The sequence below is a fragment of the Mesoplodon densirostris genome, chromosome 10 (assembly GCF_025265405.1).
Source record: "Mesoplodon densirostris isolate mMesDen1 chromosome 10, mMesDen1 primary haplotype, whole genome shotgun sequence".
Taxonomy (NCBI): domain Eukaryota; kingdom Metazoa; phylum Chordata; class Mammalia; order Artiodactyla; family Ziphiidae; genus Mesoplodon; species Mesoplodon densirostris.
This window is the reverse complement of record NC_082670.1, coordinates 22,131,103-22,144,064: the sequence shown is the minus strand read 5'-3', so window position 1 is coordinate 22,144,064 and position 12,962 is coordinate 22,131,103. Positions and strand designations below refer to the sequence as shown.

Genomic DNA, 12,962 nt, shown 5'->3' with positions numbered 1-12,962 from the left:
TTCTAAGAAGTAGTCCCAAGACTATCATTAATCAAAAATTCTTGAGAAATGCATTGGGGAAACAAGAAAGTGACATCGGCTTCAAATACTATAAGAATGAGCACCGTGTTATGGTTGGCTCCGTGGCTTAGTTGGTGAAAGCGCCTGTCTAGTAAACAGGAGATCCTGGGTTCGAGTCCCAGTGGGGCCTTAGGTGGCAACGTTTTAAACATGGCAAACAAAAATTGGAATTAACTGGAGTTTACATGCCTTGAAGTCCTAGGAGGAAATGGGGACAGCAATAGTCCCCTTGCTTAAAAAATAAATATAATATCAACAACTCTCCCAAGAGCGTTGAAAGGTGCTAAGAACCCAGAATACTTGCCCTGAAATCATGAGATGAAGATTGGAATTGCCTAGAGGGGTTGCTTCTTGCTCTTTCCTTTACCTTTCAGATCAGGTGTCAGACATTGCCAGTTCGGTTTTGTGTGATCTCTTCAATTATTTTTGCCTCCTAGAACTTTTAACACAACGCAGACGTTTGTTTTTCTTGATTGATTCATTGGACGGTCAACCTCTCCCCTCAGATCCTCCCAATTTTGCGCCAGAGAGCTTTTTGGCACATTAAATAGCGCCTTAGAGCCATGCTTCTCAAAATTTTGTGAGCATGTGAATGACCTGGTGTGGTCCACTACAATGAGGGTGTTAGATTACTACATCTGCAACAGGGCCTGAAAGTCACCATTTCTACAGTCTCCCAGATGAGTGACGTCTACACTACTGTTACGTGGACCATACAGTGTGAGGCAAGGCTACTGAATTAGTGATCTAGTTTCGATGGGTGTGCTTTCAAGTTCTGCACTTTCATTTGTTTACAGCTATTTTCCACACCGATTACTGAGTCTGGAGTTGTTTTTACTCATTTGCCTTTAGTCAAATCTAATCCAAAACAAATAAAAGAACAAGGGGAAAATTCTAATATAAATTAGAGTAGTGTAAATCAAGTAGTGTTATGACCGTTTCCTCTTTTCTTTTTAGTCTATTTTTACTGGAGTATATAGTTGCTTTACAATGTTGTGTCTGTTTCCGCTGTACAGCTAAGTGAATCAGTTATACGTACACATGTATCCCCTCTTTTTTAGATTTCCTTCCCATTTAGGTCACCACAAGCACTGAGTAGAGTTCCCTGTGCTATGTGGTAGGTTCTCATTAGTTACCTCTTTTATACATAGCCGTGTATATAGGTCAATCCCAATCTCCCAATTCATCTCACTCCCCCTTCCCCCCTTGGTATCCATCACTTTGTTCCCTACATCTTTGTCTCTATTTCTGCCTTGCAAATAAGTTCATCTGTACCAGAAAATGAGTGATCATTTATCTCTGTGGTTTCATTTGGCAATTTTAAAAATAATTAACTGATTTCGTGCAATCTTATTATAATACTCAGTGCATGTGCCCTTTGCTACCTCAGGCTTGCATACTTTTTCAGGACATCTGGTAGGGTCAGGATTGGCCACGTTGGGGGCCACTCACTGACTGCTTTACGATAAACTTCTAATCAAATTATTGGAAAATAATAAATCATCATTTATGCTGCCAACTCGATATCAGGGAAAAAACGGACTCCAATCTTGCTAGCTGGGAAATACTGTCTCTCTTCTCTGTTTCCTGCAACCCTGTGACCAATCCAAGTTTGAGTTGTTGAGAGCAGGAGTTTGCAGCTTTGCTCTTTGTCAGACGTGCTGTTGCAGAGCTGTCCTATGACGAATTTCTCACAGAGAATTCGAGGAAAGGCCATGGTTTTGCTGCTGAGCACCTTCCTGATCCTTGAGGTAAAAGCTGGGAAGTGGACAAACACAGTGACGAAGGTCAGGTGAAGTGAGAAGAAAAATAAAAAGTATAGGCCAGTACGCCAGCTTTTGCACAGATTGACGTCGCTCAGAGCACAGGCGTTCCAGGCCAGTGTGAGTGACACTGGATAAGAAGTTGACTGACGACTCCCACCTCAACCTACTCGGCACAAAGTCCGGTCCCAGGAATTCCCAAACACCACTCCTTTTGTCACTTCCTCCTGGGGCACAGCCCACCCCGCCCCCGCTCAGCAGTCTCCTCCGGACAAGCATGCCCTCTCGGAAGTTTGGGGGTCTTCAGGGCTCTGTGTGTTATGTCCTGGGTCCTACGATGAGCAAGAGACATGGAAATGAAAGTCACAAGGTACTATCGGGTAGTTCCTTGTAATCACATGCTCTAGGAGCCTGAGGTTACCCTGCCTGATGTTGGGGAAGGAATTTGGACTCTGCTTTTGAGTTACGTTTGGTTATGAGTCGTAGAGTTCCTATATTCTTATTTTAACACGTTTTTAAAAAGGAGGGAAAGCGAAGTGAGTGAGTGATAATACACTAAAAGAGAAATACTCAAAAATATTAGACTTGGGGAGCACCAAGGAAATGTCGTTCTATTGGACTTGTAAAATCCCACGTGCGTGTGACGTTTCCGTGGTGTAGTGGTCAGCACGTTCGCCTTACACGCGAAAGGTCCCCGGTTCGAAACCGGGCGGAAACAGTTATTTGCCTACGCTTTTGCCACTTTACCCACAAGTACGACTACTTCCTTACTACCTTGCTGCCCTCTCTAAGGTGCCCGACCTCAAAACAAAGGGTTTCCAACCTATCCTCACAGCAGCAGTGCTCACACCTACATCTTGTTAAAGTACTTACTGCATTTTAACATTTCTGTAGGTTCCTCGGACTCCAACACCTTTTACAATGTGTGAATTATGAGTATGTCCTTCCAGTCTGTGCCTAGTGTTTTTCTCTGCGAACGGACTCTTGAGGAAAAACGTGTTCAGTTTTTTGTTTTTTTTGTTTGTTTGTTTGTTTGGTTTTTTTTTTTGCGGGGGTTGGTGGTGGTGGTGGTGGTACAGTGTAGCAATCTTTTTTGTATGCTTAGTGCTTATTAGGTCCTGTCTAACATATAGTTGCTCATCTCAAAGGCATGGAGTATTTTGCTAGATTTTCTTCAACAGACTTTACCGTTTTCACTTTCACTGTATAGGCAAATGAGTTGAAATGCAAGCAAATGGCCAGGAAGCAGCTGAGGTATGCTTACCGCAATTAGAAATGAATAAGTGAATGAATGCCATCAGACAAACAAGGATGTAAATCAAACAAACGAAAAACAAAAGGTGATGTTTCCAGATGTCTTCCATCTCTGGCATTTTCTTTTATCCTTGCCAGAAATATTTTCAGAAACCTTCAATATAAATTTTGTGTGTGGAGAAGGTGGAGAGCAATGGAGGAGGGGGTGGAGGAAATGAATCAGAAACGTTTCCCGTCCCCAGAAACTACACGGAGATTTTGTGCCCGGCAGAGGCCGTTGCTTAACCTCACTGTCCTTTCCTTTCTCTCCTAGTTCCCGGGGTCCGCGTTCATACCCCCGTCAATACCCTCGGCGACTCGGCCTGCAGTCCTCCTTGATCCGGGTCTCTCTGCTCAGGTGTTTCCACAACGCGGTCAAGGCCAAGCCGCCCCTTCTCCGGAAGCCCAGGCTGCGCGCCGGGATCCGTAGGCCGACCCGCCTCAGCCACCTAGGCTTGCCTGGGAGGGGTGGCCGCTGGCTGCCACGAGTTGTCCTTTGGGCGCAGAGACCTGTCGCTTACGTGGGTTCAAAAAGCAGTTGCATTTAGGCACAGAACAGTCCCGGCCGGGCTCGGAAAGGGGTTAGGGTGGGTTTACCGGCGTGTGTGTTTAGAGACAAGTCTGTGGGACAGACGTACGCGGAATGGGGCGCGGGGGCCCTCGCAGGCAGGGTATCGAGGCCGGCAGGGGCTCCTCTCGGACACTTCCGGGGCTCGGCATCCCGCTCAACTCAAGGTGCCTGCCCGGCGGGCGGAGATGGTCCGCGTTGCCACCAGGAAGCCCGCCTCTTCCCGGAGTCAGGACCATGAACAGCGCACTCTGGATTTGCCGGGCTGTGTGAGGGATTTCTCAGAAGAGAGAAAGGGCAGGGGGAAATGTTCTGATAGTATATTGAGCTGATGGTGTGTGTGTTCTAGGCACCGATTTTTTTTTATTTACAAAAACACGTGAAGTACCGCATACAGTATTTCTACTTGATGGTTACGGAAGAAATGTTCACATATTAAGGTGTGGGGAAGTCATTATGGCTTACATATGATTTAACTAAAACTTAACCCTGACTAGAGCAGCCTGTTTTGCGACCTATTAAACATACCTTTTACATCTGCTTTAACCATTAAAAACAAACAAACAAACATACCGTTTCAGCTGCTTTAACCATTTAACTTTTACCATTACCAGAAGTAAAAATGTCTGTTTTAAAGATGAAGATTAAACGCCTCCCTTCCTGGGACGCCAGTGCCACTAGTACTTCCTCTTTACAGGGACCCTGGCTCTTGTCCCTCGTGGACTAAGGGGAGTCACATGATCTGAATGCCTGGGAGTTTTCTCAAATGTTTGGGGGAATTTTAGCTGGCTTTTGCTTAGATTAGGTCCGACTAGATCTCAGATTCTGTGAACTTTGAGAGGACAAAAGTATGACAGACAGAAAGCAGTGTTTCTAAAAGAGTTGCCTATCACCTAAACATCTGATGGCTATTTTATGATGTGGCCCTGAAGATTATGGCCTGAAATCCTCTCCATGGCCACTCCTATGTCTTCAGCTTCATTTCGTACCTCACTGCCCCCTCTCTCCCGACCACACTGTCCTACCTGCCAGCAGTCCCTCTTGTTTCCCAGGGATGTGTGCACATATCATTCGTTCTGCCCCCAATACTTCTGTATACCTAGCGAACATCTCCTCAACCTTGAAACTTGACCTCCACCATTACTCCTTCAGATAAAACTTTCTAAGTAAATCTTCACATTTCTGTTAGCACTGTACACCTCTCTTTTATCGCAAAAGCCAGTTAGGTGAACGATGGCAAAGCTGGGATGAGAAGGCACTGCACTCCGGATTCCAAGTTTGTGCCGTCAAGAACATTGCCATACCGTGTCTCTCTCTCAACATCCAAGATCCTTCTCTCGAGGCAGTTGTACATTTTGAGGCGTCTCTTTTGTCCAATTTGAAAACTAAAATAAACATACAACCAAATTGTCTAAAAAGAGCATGTCTGTCTGTTTGAAATGTATGTGGTATTAAATCAGTTCCTAAATTCCCACATTCTATGTCAAATTTGGTTTCTGGAATGTGTGTACCTTTACTGAATGACTGAATTCTTGCCTCTTTTTGCCTTTACCGTTGACTTTTGCATGCCTTTATCCGATGCATGGTTTATCACAGAGTTTGCCCATGATTCTCCCTCTTAGTGAGGCTTACTCTTTTCACAGTAAGAGGAAAAGATGTGATTCTTCCAGCCGAATGCATTTCCAAACCAAATAAATGTGCACTATTTTGTAACACTTAATTAAAGAGAATACAGGGCAGTCATTAGTCATCCGCGCACACATCATCAGGGTCCAATAGAAGTACATAAGAATATATGACGCGGGTGGAAGCATGGCAGATTAACAGATTGATTGCAAAAATTAGCAAAGAGCACTCGCAGGCGAAAACTTGCTTTCAGGGAATGGCATTCTTGCTATCACGTATGGAATGTTCTAAGGGTTACAATTCTTATGATTTTAAATATGGAAATTGAAAACAACGTTGTATTATATACACTCACCGCAAATTACATGAATCTGTCGGAGTCAACGGTTTTGCGGTTATTTCTATCCTCATTCCGGAACCAGCGACTTCGGAGGTTTCATTTAATTAAGTAGGCATACTCAAGCGCTCGTCTTGCGTGGGGGCCAGTGGCGCAATGGATAACGCGTCTGACTACGGATCAGAAGAGTCTAGGTTCGACTCCTGGCTGGCTCGGGACCCTTTTGACACCCAATCGCCTTGCAATTGACACGCCCACCAAGTCTTCAAACTTTCTCGGATCACAGTGACGTGCTGGGAAAAGCTCCCTCACCTTCCTTCTTGTTGCCCCACAGGGCAATCAATCCCGCCTCTTGCGCAACTCGGAAGGACCCTTCAAAGGCGATCACAGGAACGTTCACAATCTAACGTTTCCTGGTTTCAATCTCATACCGCAAATATGGACAAAGGTTCAATCTCACACGGCAAATATGGACAAAGGATCACACAGAGACACCTATACACAGATTCAAATCAAAGAGGCTTTAAGAAAAAGGAAGAGGAGGAGGAAGAACAAGAAGAAAGAAAGAAACAACGTGGATCTACGAGTGTCTTCACCAATATCAGCCTCACTAAATTACCCCTCAACCCCTTCCGGATAGAAAGACAAGAGGCTTTGACTGAGGTAATGGTAAATCCAGAAAGACCCGGCTTGTGCGGACCGGATATCGGAGCTGGTCCTGACCACCGCGCGCTCAACATTCCAGGACGCACTTTGCTTCCCAGCACCGCGACTTCCAGAAGAGCGCTGGTTCGACAGTTCCAAAACGGGGGTGGGGGGAGGGGTGTACCGTGAGTGACGTGTTGATTTTTTTTTTTTTTTTTCCTTTGCTTTTTTAAGTAACCTGTGCCTTCCAAGTACTCAGAGACGTGTAACCACCTTGGATGGTAAGGAGTAAAAGCACCCGTGGCCCGTACGGGGATCGAACCCGCGACCTCGGCGTTATTAGCACCGCGCTCTAACCAACTGAGCTAACCGGCCACGCCGCAACAGCCCCTTTCACTTAAAACTTTTAACCACCATTTCCCGCAGTACCTATTCGGGCAAAGACAAACGTTTACTTTTCACGGTCCTCGGATACCTAGCTGCTCCATGTGTAACCCACCAAAGATCTGCTGTGCCCTCTACACAGAAAGCCAAACTCGGACAGCAGCGCTTTGTCCAAAAGGAAGCCTTGGGTTGCACGGCGCCGAGCAAGGGACTGCGAGACAAGTCTCACGTCCGCTCCGCCTTCGTCTTTGAGATACGGCTGTTTTTAAAGGGGAAGAACAAAGAAACTGGCATTGACCACCGACTTCTGACATTTCGGAATCATTGCTTCAGGAGTCAGGGTGTTTCCGGTTTACCGTTCTCTGGCCAGGGGGTCCACGGCTCCGGGATCTCTTAGCTCAACTTGCCCTGCAGAAACAAACTGACTTTGGACGTTAGTGATGATATCCATAACAGCAATTTTACTACATTAACGATGTTATCAACAACAGCAATTTTAGTCTGACTCTGGTTGATTAGTGCTCAACTGGCACAGAATTGAGGTCAGAGGGGACAAGAAAGGACGGCCTGGCAGACCAGTGGGCATTTCCCCCTCTCCGTCCCTCGGTTTCTGTCGGTCAAACACTGCTCCGGCACAGAATGGGCAGCTGCCAGAGTTCAAGGGCACCGAATCCCGGCTACTTTTCTGCGATCATGTTCTGGCACCTAAGAGATGGTGATCACAGAACTTCCTAAGGTCACATAACCCACATAGGACAGAATCGAGCAATTTTCAGAAATCTGCTGTACCCGGACGCTGCCTAAAATGTCTGTCCTGCCTTTGGAAAGGACTCCTTCGCTTAAGGGTAGTATTTGCCTGGTGTGACTCCTTGACTTTAGTATTATTGGTTTTAATACAAAAGCGCAGTGACCCCGATCATTTCCTGGAAGAGAGAAGCAATTCAACGTGGCCGAACCTGGGCTAGCCAGAAAGTCTCTTCTCTCTTAGACACACCAGCGCGGGGATGGGAGGTGGGGGGAAATAAGCACGCGTAGAGGGAAGCGCAGTTTCCGTAGTGTAGTGGTTATCACGTTCGCCTCACACGCGAAAGGTCCCCGGTTCGAGACCGGGCGGAAACATCTCACCTCTGCGGAGTTTGCTTTTTGAAGCATCCTCCTGAACCTCTCAGGAACCTCCCGAGTAAACCAGGTAGGTGAGGCGGCTCCCGAACGCCGACCAAGTCTCACCCGGAAACCTGGGGGACTCCGCGAGCATCGACAATCGGACCCGTCGGAATATCCTTCAGGCACCATATTCCATCTTGTATGACAGAGCCTGCACTCACTCCTAGTTCAGGGGCTGATTGCCAGTCATTTACACAACAGCACATACTTCCATGGATTCCCCCGGCCGTTGGCCGCAGCTTCCTCCAAAAACGTCGGCTTCCTCTTTCACGTCCAGGAGTACGACTGAAAACCAGTGTGCCTTCTTTCCGTTTGCTTTTCTTTCAAGAGAAAGCGTCTCATTCTGTTTATTTTGGGTGGAAAGCAACAACAGCAACCAAATTCTCCTGAGAGAAGCTACACTTGGAACTTAACCTTTTAAAGGGGTTGGGGGATGGGGGCGGGGAGGGAGAGAGGGCGCAAGAGGAGCGAAAGAGGAGGACAAGGTGTAGGTGCTCGCTGGCCGGTTAGCTCAGTTGGTTAGAGCGTGGTGCTAATAACGCCAAGGTCGCGGGTTCGATCCCCGTACGGGCCAGTCTCTTCGATCACCTCCGCAGGGACCCTCAGCTCCCTAACCCTCGTGGGAAGAAACTTGCTTCTCCACACCTGCGGAGAGTGTGGAGTCCTCTCTGTAGTAACACGTTCCAAGCCCACGGTCCCTCGCGTACCTTTTATCCACTCCTTACCCAACTCGGCTCTCGGCCTACTACAACTTCAACATTCTTCCCGGCGGGCAGTGTTCTCTTTCCTCCGGGACCAGTGGCTGAGGACAGAGAGAAGTGCAGGGCCAGAGGACACAAGAGTAGGAGCTCGACCTAACACGAAAAATCGGCGGGAAAAAGTGGAAAAGATCACTGGCAACCTTTTGTTACAAGCTTATTCGCTTTTAAATTCTCTTTCCAAACTAGTTGCGCAATCAACGTCCTTTCTCAAATCCTCAAGAGATACAAAGGAAATAGGCGCTCTTCAAAGGTCGTTCTTTCCACGTCCCTGACGACCCTTTCAGAGGAACTGACAGCCGAGATTGCCCTGTGAGGAAGGACCACGCCAGGTGCACTGGTTCAAGATACTTCCTCTTCCCTCCATGTCGGCAGCACTTTGAACACTTTGAGCAAAAAACACAAAACACAGACTTTTCTTTTCTTTCTTTTCTTTTAAGGACAGGAATCGAATCTGGATTCCTTAGACAGACGTGCATCTCATATCGTTGCTTCTGACTCGAAAGGACAGTTCAGTATCATGGTAACTTCTCTGATCTTTGTGGGAAGTCCTTCCCCAGACTTGTACAGTTTCCCTACCTGCGTGCGCTGACCAGTGCTAAGCTCCACGTGGAGTGCTTTCTGGAGGTTTCTCTTCTCACGGCTCTCTCCTTTCCGGTACTCTGTGCTGCCAGCTTTAGCTGCCTTGGTCTCCTGGACTATCCGCCCCATCACTTCAACTCAGGGAGTTCACCAGCCTCCGCCTGGGTTTCTGTTCCACGCACTGGGGCCTGGAAACTCTCTCAAGGCAGTAAGGACTAGGCTGCAATCCTAGATCTCACCTCATCCCCAGAAAAATCGCTCATTCCTTTCTTTCTGTCAGGGAGTACCATCCTTCTTTGCCTGATGTTTGATGTCTTGAAAACTGTTTCGTCTATTTTGTCAGGTTTTGCTTCTTTCAAGCAGGAGGGTGTATCTGATCCTTGAGATTTCGTCTTAACTGGAAACAGGACTTTCTGCCCTTTGGAAGACGAAGGGGCAAAGCTGAGGCCTCTCCGGTGTGTGCTGCGGGTTGCAGGCTCCGAGTGAGCAGAGCGGGGCGGGCTGCTTAGCGCAGCGGCCTGTCTCAGGGCAGTTGGCATTGCCTACCTGGGAAACGTGGGGCCTCGTGTTGCGTGTGGCAAGCAGTGTGCACAGGTATTGCACTGGGGCTCCAGGCTGCAACTGGGCCAACCTGTCTGGAGGGCTCAGGCTACAGGCCTCAGCGCCGGTCAGATGGTCTCCTCTGGTGTGTGAGTGTGATGTGTGTGTGTGTTGGTGGGCGGCGGGGGGGGGGGCGGGTTTGGGCCAGGGCTGTTTGCGGGAGAGGAGGGCTCTTGTGTGAGAGCAGGGCTGAGTCCAGGAGTGCTGAGGGGCCGATGCCGCCAAAACGGGCATTCGAATCTCTGTCCAGCTGGCAGGCCGAAGGTGGGAGTTTTCTGATGAGGGGGTGGGAGCCTTGGAGGGTGTGGGATCCGGGCACTCTTTGCTTATCGCCGCGCCGCTGTCGCCCGTGGGGCATCGGGACACCTATGTGCTCCGTCAGTGCCTCACCGTGGGTGAATTACGGTCGTCCTCTTGGTGGCCTGGTGATGACTGCCACTTCCTTAGCACAGCCTCAGAGGCTGAGACTGGATGAATCAGTGGGAACCGCCCAGCACCTGAGTCCACCGGGATGGCCCCGCTCCGTCCTTCCTTCCCTTGCTGCCTCTAGTCCGCTTTCTCTCTCTCTCTCTCCCCACACACACCCCCGTCTCTCCTTTCCATTAGGTTACTACTTCTCTGTGGTACCCTTTTCCCAATATTTTATTGAAGTATATTTTTAAATGAAAAGAGTTTCTGTGTAGTTTGAGCTGATAAACTTTACCGATGTATCCTACTCCCATGTGACCACCACCCAGATGGAGACCGAGAGCATTCCCATTAGTCCAGAAAATCGCCTTATGCCCGCTTACCAGTCAATATTGCATCCTGCAAGCTAATCGCTGTCTGATTTCTAGCACCAGACAGTTTGCCTGCTCTTGAACTTCATAGAAGTGGAATCATATAGCATATCCTACTGTGAGGCATTTTGGGGGTCCAGCGTGATATTTTTGAGAGTGATCTGAGTCCTTACACGTGCAAGAAGTCACAGAACTTTGTTCCTCTTATTGCTGGGAAGTTTATTCTTTCGATTTTATAAACAAACCAAAATGTATCTGTATATACAAGGACACATGACATAGCTCATGATGTTCATAGTGGGAAAAAAGGAGCTCCGTGGGGCGGCCTGTCAGCAGAGTGGCGCAGCGGGAGCGTGCTGGGCCCATAACCCAGAGGTCGATGGATCGAAACCATCCTCTGCTAAGCTTCTTTCTTCTAATGCCCAGTTCTTTTCTCCTAGATCGCAGGCACAACATAGCACGAAGAAATGTCGTCAACTTACAGATGCACCTTCTTCTTCCACCACCTCTAGAATCCATTGCCACCCCCTACCTAATCACTGTAAACCAGTTAGCGTTTTCCTTTCCCCTCCTTTTCCTTTCCTTTCCTTTTCTTTTTTTCTTTTTTCTTTTGCCTGTTGGGTGGGGGCGGGGGGGACGGGAGTGGGGAACACAATCCACCCTCCTCACTCATTTCAAAAGAGAGGCGAATCTCTAGCCCTTCTCACTCGAGCATAGTTTTAAAAATTACCGTTCATTTCCAATGGATCAGTATCATTTCTTCCAGGAAATAAAATACACACTTCACTCCAGTTACGGTTTTATATTTTCTTTACACTCGAAAGAAAACATTTTTTCTTGATTTCTGCCCGATGACTATGTTGCATTTTTACTTGGGCTCGAGTCTCCTACCCTTTGTCGCCTCTTTTTTCACTCCTACGCATGATTTTATCAAATTTAGATCAAGTTAATGCGAATGTCTTGTGAATCCTTTTTGAAAGCAATACATGTTGCAATTACCATGAAGACACCATTCGCGTGCACTCTATGGGAAAAACAGAAGCAAAGGAGTTAAATGTGAAATGGCGGGAGAAAATCAAATGAATGTGTTAAAATAAAAAGATCTGTGCATCACTATCTAACTGTCAAGCTCGGGGCGGGGGTGGGGCGGGACACACACACGGAAGTCTTAGGGAAAAATTTTTTTTTCCGTTTTCTGAGGAAAACTTTTTAGTGAAAGTACTCTTTAATGAGTCCTTACATCATGACAAGGAAGTATAAATTCCTCCAAACAGGAAGCACCCTAGGTAATGAGAATTTTAAAAAATCAAATGGAAAAATAGAAAGAAGGTGAAGATGGGGGTAGAGGGACCTCTTCTCTTCCTTTACTTGTTGCTTTGAAGGTGTTCTTATTTGGACGTCCACTAAACCAACACTCTTCAACTTATTTTGCCTGCTTACCCTCTAAATTGTTCAGAGGAGGGAATAGCCAGGTTCTGACCAAAACTCTGGGTCCTTTGGCTCTGCAACTTGTGCCACCTTGTTGTGATGGAAGGGAGGGTTTACGCCTTCAAGACACCTTTCCTAGGGGTCCCCAAGAGGTCGAGGCCACATCACTTCCATGTGTGAGATGTGATGAGATAAGCAGTAAATCACACTCTAAGAGTAGAGAGCAATTGCGCTCAGCCAGCCAAGCAAGAACACTCGAGTGTCTGGGAAGGACGTGAAATACCTGACCAAAGCGAGTGGGAGGTGGGAGGAACTGAAGCAGGAAACTTGTGCAATGCACAATTCTTTTGTCAAGATAGATAAAAGAGCAGATGTCACAGTCCCCACCACTGGAAAAGTCGACGAGGATGGGATTCGAACCCATGCGTGCAGAGCACAATGGATTAGCAGTCCATCACCTTAACCACTCGGCCACCTCGTCCCACAGCACCTTTAAATACTTTTAAAAATCCTTGCTTTTGGCAAACCTTAGTTTTTCATCTTTCTGTACAGCACCATTCTTCAAAGTGCAGTCATTTTAAGAGAATTTTCACACAGAACCAGTTCTTTCCCCCTTCCTCCTGGGAGCCTTTCACACTTCGATAATCTTTTAACCTGCTCATGTCTCTAGCCTTAATTGTCATCCCTCCTCAGTACTCACATTGCCTTCCAGTCAAGACAAAATTTTTTCTATTCTCCCCAAGCTCCATAATCTTCTCATTCTTCACTGGCAGCACTCTAGTCCCCACCTCTGCCCTCACTTCACCTGTCTTCATTCTCTACGCGTTCCTCAGATCTCAGTTTGGGCCTTACAGCTCTCCTCCTCGTCTCCTTCCTCTCCCTCTTCCCTTCCTCTCCCTCTTCCCTTCCTCTCCCCCCCCCCCCCCACCCCTCATCCTCTGTGGAAAAGCCCTTCTTACTGATGTTTTACAGTTG

At 47.4% G+C, this 12,962-nt stretch overlaps 8 non-coding genes across 8 annotated transcripts; 6 read left to right on the top strand and 2 right to left on the bottom strand.

Moving 5' to 3' along the window:
• The first annotated feature begins 116 nt into the window (after positions 1 to 116).
• Positions 117 to 190, top strand: TRNAT-AGU (transfer RNA threonine (anticodon AGU)). The gene has a single exon. It is a non-coding gene; the product is annotated as a tRNA-Thr (tRNA).
• Positions 191 to 2,468: 2,278 nt separating this feature from the next.
• TRNAV-UAC (transfer RNA valine (anticodon UAC)) lies at positions 2,469 to 2,541 on the top strand. The gene has a single exon. It is a non-coding gene; the product is annotated as a tRNA-Val (tRNA).
• A 3,248-nt stretch (positions 2,542 to 5,789) lies between these two features.
• On the top strand, positions 5,790 to 5,862 carry TRNAR-ACG (transfer RNA arginine (anticodon ACG)). The gene has a single exon. It is a non-coding gene; the product is annotated as a tRNA-Arg (tRNA).
• A 731-nt stretch (positions 5,863 to 6,593) lies between these two features.
• TRNAI-AAU (transfer RNA isoleucine (anticodon AAU)) lies at positions 6,594 to 6,667 on the bottom strand. The gene has a single exon. It is a non-coding gene; the product is annotated as a tRNA-Ile (tRNA).
• A 1,055-nt stretch (positions 6,668 to 7,722) lies between these two features.
• TRNAV-CAC (transfer RNA valine (anticodon CAC)) lies at positions 7,723 to 7,795 on the top strand. Its single transcript has one exon. It is a non-coding gene; the product is annotated as a tRNA-Val (tRNA).
• Positions 7,796 to 8,340: 545 nt separating this feature from the next.
• TRNAI-AAU (transfer RNA isoleucine (anticodon AAU)) lies at positions 8,341 to 8,414 on the top strand. The gene has a single exon. It is a non-coding gene; the product is annotated as a tRNA-Ile (tRNA).
• A 2,476-nt stretch (positions 8,415 to 10,890) lies between these two features.
• Positions 10,891 to 10,962, top strand: TRNAM-CAU (transfer RNA methionine (anticodon CAU)). The gene has a single exon. It is a non-coding gene; the product is annotated as a tRNA-Met (tRNA).
• A 1,424-nt stretch (positions 10,963 to 12,386) lies between these two features.
• TRNAS-GCU (transfer RNA serine (anticodon GCU)) lies at positions 12,387 to 12,468 on the bottom strand. The gene has a single exon. It is a non-coding gene; the product is annotated as a tRNA-Ser (tRNA).
• Positions 12,469 to 12,962: the final 494 nt, after the last annotated feature.